This window comes from Aethalodelphis obliquidens, unplaced genomic scaffold, assembly GCF_003676395.1.
Source record: "Aethalodelphis obliquidens isolate GAN/ISIS:26980383/991018 unplaced genomic scaffold, ASM367639v1 scaffold3, whole genome shotgun sequence".
Classification (NCBI taxonomy): domain Eukaryota; kingdom Metazoa; phylum Chordata; class Mammalia; order Artiodactyla; family Delphinidae; genus Aethalodelphis; species Aethalodelphis obliquidens.
This window is the reverse complement of record NW_020837947.1, coordinates 33,186,356-33,191,728: the sequence shown is the minus strand read 5'-3', so window position 1 is coordinate 33,191,728 and position 5,373 is coordinate 33,186,356. Positions and strand designations below refer to the sequence as shown.

At 32.6% G+C, this 5,373-nt stretch overlaps 1 pseudogene; it reads left to right on the top strand.

The window, feature by feature from the left end:
- The first annotated feature begins 711 nt into the window (after positions 1-711).
- On the top strand, positions 712-880 carry LOC113613241 (uncharacterized; annotated as a pseudogene).
- The last annotated feature ends 4,493 nt before the right edge of the window (positions 881-5,373 follow it).

Here is a 5,373-nt window from a genome sequence, read left to right as displayed (position 1 = left end):
GGCTAACGTGGAGGCAGCCTTGTCCTTTTCTCTCTCGCCTTACTCCATAACTTCCATGGATTACTCTTTTAATAAGAGAACAAAGGAAAAGAAATATGTCTTAAAGAGTTTCATTTAAAGTCTCTTGCTTCATTCTTAAACCCTGCTTAATCTCTCCTGATTTTGACTTTAAGTAGTACAGATCTCTGTTGGAATTTTCTATTTGCCTTCTGAGGCCCAGAAATTGGACACAAGTAAAGAGGGTAAGAGATAGTTCAGGAGCACTGGCCAGTGTATGCTCTGGACAGATGGGTTAACTTGCTTTGGAAGAATAATGGTCATTCCAATGTACTGCTGGGTTCCAGAGTGTGGTATTCTGTGTCTAGATAAACTAATCTCTTGGTCATTTGTCAAAGAGAATACTGAATGTTTAACAGAACCTACTACACATGCAGGTGTATCCTCTCCAAACTAATAGATGTTACTCATCATGCTGGGATATCGGACAGATTTGACTTTTAGAAGCATAGAGAAATGATTTGGCTTAAAACTAGAGATGCTGGATTATATAATTACTCATAGCATCAAGCAAATTTAGAATTTTAAAAATGTGCCTTGAAGAATATTTTACTCTTTTCAATAAACAATAATCCATGAACACTAACAGTGAGAATCTATGAGTTTTGCAATTTTCAGAGCAGTTATTTCAGTTGGATTTAAAGGAGATATTACATTGCTTCTCTGTCTTTTGGCTAAGATCAAGTATAGTATCCTTATTATCAGTTTAATAAAAGGGATATTATGCTGCATAAAACCCTCAAAATATTTTTATGTAGTAGTGCCATGGTTTATTATGTAGAGCTCATTTAAAGGCACCCATGCAACGTATTAAATTAGCTTCTTATAATCTTATATATTATAGGTATTTCTTCTTCCAATCAGTAATTATTGAGAAATAATGAGAACTGTTGAGAGAGTGATTTTAAGAGTTTAACAAAGAAAGTCTCTACCCTTAGAAGCTTGCAGTCTTCTTGAAGACAGGGATTCTGAGTCCGTGTGTTTTGGGTTAGTGTCATCCTTGCCTAAAATGGTGTGTGGAAAACAGCAATAATGGGAAGGAATAGTGTGTATTTGAGGGAGGAGTAGACAGGTCAGTCCAGTTGAGTGCTATGTGTATGTGTGTGTGTGTGTGTGTGTGTGTTTATGAACCAGGTGTAAAATAAAGTAGGAGTCATAAAATTGGGTATATTGTAGATAGTCTTCCATTGTAACAGATGCAATTGTACTCAATATAAATGGTGAATGAATGAATGAAAAAGAGTCTTGAATACCTAGTACAGGATTTGAGCCTTCACCCTGTAGGAACCAAGGAAATATCATGAGTATAAATTGTTTCCCACTCTGTGACCAGAAATGCTAGAGTTCCTTTGATGGACAGAGCAAAGTTGCAAGTTCTTAGATGGATGAGGATTGAAACTTTTCAGCTTTAAAGAAAGAATCCTACTCAACATTGTACATATTTAAATTTATGTGAAGTTGCCCACAGGCAATGGAAGGAGTTAGCCAAATAAATTATAAAGAAACTTCAAAACATCTTGTACTTGGATATAAATTTGGTGGTTACATATCCTATGGACTATAACCAATCCATCTTTCCCAAGCCTAATAGCACTTTTTTTTCCTGTAACATTAAAGACTTCAAATTATACCGACAAGTGTTGTGACAATATCAACTGTTGCTAGAGTGATAAAACCAAAATGCCATCTAAAAAATATATATGTAAAAAAAATTTTTTTTAAATTAAAAAATATATATATATGTAAATATATATACCAAAATAATATATATAGCTATATATATAAGTGCTATGCACACACACTTATTAACTAGATTTTTAAAAATTCCATGAGATGAAATTGTGAAAACTTAAAAAAATTACTTCATTAGAGTTTCTGGGTTTTTTCTTTTTTAAAAATTCAATTTATTTAAACTAAAAAAAAAAAAATTCGAAAACCGGTCACCCATTTTTTTCTACCCCCAACAATCAGAGTTTCTGATAGGAATCCAGATTTCATAAGTATTTCCTTGAAGTCAGATCTATGACTTTTAAAATATAAACCAATTTATTTTATTTAGTTTCTTTTGATTTGTTTTACTTTAATTTTATTTTTAGTAATGAATTCTAACAAAATGATCCACTTGGTTATGCTTGTGGCACAGCTGATGTCAGCATATTACTAGCCAGCTGTAGATGACATATCTTGATGTCCAGTCCTGTCACTACATTGTTCCCATCAACACTGTTACCAAACATGAGATGGTGAATGGGAGTCATTTATTTTCTGCTTGTTATCATCTGCATAATTTATTTACCCCCTAGATGACATCTTTGTAAATAGTGTTGGGTTCTATAAACTAGAGTGGGCAGGTGGCATATTGGGAAACATTCACCAGTCTTACTTAAGTATGTAACAAATCCTAGTATAAGAGAATTTAGATGTTTCTGTGGTCAGCATGAAATTTTGCTCACAAGTTTCCAACATAATATAAAACTTAACATAAAATAGTTGAGAAAAATAAAGCTTTAGAAATGTTTTCAGCTTATTTTGGGTCATCAAATGAAAGAGTCTGGTCATCATTTCATTTGGCATCTTTGGATTATTTTAATGGATTATGTCCCAGATGGGTATTAGCATATTGGTAGGGCATGGTCAAATTTTTTAAGAAAGCAACAGCTACTGGATTGGCTAGAACTGTTTCCTTAAAATGGCAGATTAGTTTTATGAGCAGTGTTTTTAATACAGCTTCACAGCAAAGCAGATTTGTGTAATTTGACCACCTGCTATAAACATCGATTTTAATCAATCACATATATCTTTGCCACTATAGTTTATCAGTGGTAAAATGTCTGAAGATTTTGAAATAAATTTCATGATAAAATTAAGCAGCCATCTGGAATTATACTATAGTTTTTCTCTAAATGATTTGCAAGGCATAAATTTGAAATGTTGTATATAGAGAATATACACATATAAGTGCACATCTGTTTTGTCCTTGTTTATAATGCTGTTTGTGAGGACATTTTATCATGAATAATACAGAAAATTTACCTACTTAACAAGGCCCATAAAGCTCCATGGGCAGAAAGATGCTTGAGCTCTGCTGGTCTAGCCTGTGCGCTTAGATAATGATCCATCTGCTCCACTCCGGGTCTCAGTGATTATGATCCAAACTTTGTAGCTTTTCAGTCAGTGTAAAATTATTGCAAAACACAAAACCTGCTTTCTGATATTTGTTTCAAGTGATGTTGCTTTAATAATGTGCCCCCATCCAAATATAATTTATGGGAAAAGTTTGTATTTATCCTGTATATGCAAGTTAGATTTGCCTCCCCCCTACCCCCCAATTCTCTGTGTAGAAACTTCCCAAACTGTTCATGAAAGACACATTCAAAGAATCTGCGTGAAGATTATATTACATCTGGATCTGTGAAACCAAAAATATTGAATATTTAAATTAGTAATACTTTCTGCATGTAACCCTTAAGTCCACTTATTTCAGGGACATGGCTTGTTTTAGATTTTCTCACCTTGGTCTTATTTTAGGTTTAGTTATTTATTCATTGCTAGTGATAGGGGATGTACAGGTTGGTTTCATATCCTCTGTTTTGTCCCTCTTTTTAAACTCCTTTTATTACTCATTTTAAAGTTTCACCTGTGGGGTTTCTCCTTGAAATAACAACTATTCCTCCAGCTAAGAACGTATTTTATTAGTTTTATAACTTATCGTGCCTTTTATGCCAAACCATAGATTTCGAAAAAGATGGCATTCAAAATTAAAAATGTAAAATCTGAACAAAAATATGTTTAAAAAGAGACTTGAGATCACCAATGAAAGACTCATTATTAGCACTTAAAAATAAACTTTTTAAAAATCATTAGGGATGACGTTATACTTTTAAATTCTATGACATTACTGTCTGTATATAGGATATGGAATCTCTACTTTATAGAGATAAACATTGAACATGTAAATAAACCAAGACATATAATTACCCTTGTGCTTTCTTTTTTTCTTTCATTTCATTTAAAAGTAGATTATTTTATATATTTGAAGGATATCCTTCAGTTATCAACTCATATAGAGGAAAGTGAACGTTTTTAATCACTTGTTCATTTAGCAAAACACATATAAAGGACTGAGTACTTACCTACATCATCTAATATAAAAACCCATTATTAGATACCCATCACCTAATATTAGGCTGACTCTAGATGGCAAACTGTTGTCAATATACTACAATATCTCTCATGTAAACAAATAATTTAATGCATGATATAATAATTATGAATAAATGTCCGTTTGGAAAACAGAGGAGAAAGCAACCCCCTCTTCCTTGAGTAGTAGGTAATGATTTCACAGAGGAAATAACATTTATACTGGGCCTTGAGAGATGCATAAGAGTTTGCGAGGCAGTGAAGATCATTCCAACAGAAAAAATGGTATGAAAGAGTATAGTGAATTAAGAGAAGCCAGAGTGATTGAGGCCTATCGAGTTGGGTAAAGGAACAAGATGGTGGAGAAGTAAGATAAGGGGCTTAGAACTCATTTAAGGTCAAATTATTGAGTATTATTGCCATGATAAAGAATTATTCTGTAGGCATGGAGAACTAACCAGTATTTTAAAGCACAGGACTGACATGAATGGATGGATTTTTGTAAAAAAATTAAAAAGTGACAATGTGGAGGCAGTTCCAAACAGGAACAGATGCAGCAGAGCCAATTATATAGAAATGATAGTGATACATGTTGCTTGAGAGGTCCATCAGGCTGACGAATTAACTCCACTGTGGCCCTCAAAACTGTTTTTTTTTTTTTAAAACAATAAATATAAGTCTCCTTTATCAATATTTTGCAGTAATCCAAGAGCATAAGGAACTGGTTTGTGTTTTGTCTCCTTTACTTGACTCTTCTTCAAAAGCAGATATAATGTAAATTATTAGATAAATATCTAATAGATATCTGGCTAAAGAGAAAAGAAGAAGTATGTGAATAAGGAATATATCAAAAGTTTAATTCTTGTATAGCTGAAAGATGAAAAGCTAATATGTCATGGGTTTTGAAAAGTATCAACTCTTGTGAAAATTATTATTGTTATTGCTATATAAGATGTCTTTTAAAAAAAAATCTACTCTCTTATTTATGCTGCTCAAAATCCCTACTGTAATGGGTTATGAAATGGGATTCACATGCCTGGGTTTGTTTGTCCATATCAAGTATTATTTGATGGCAGTGACTTGATTTGACAAGTCAGGTCAATCAAAATAATGAAATAAGCCTCTACATTTTATCTAGTCTAATTATACTAACACTTAGATGTTTTATAGTAGTGA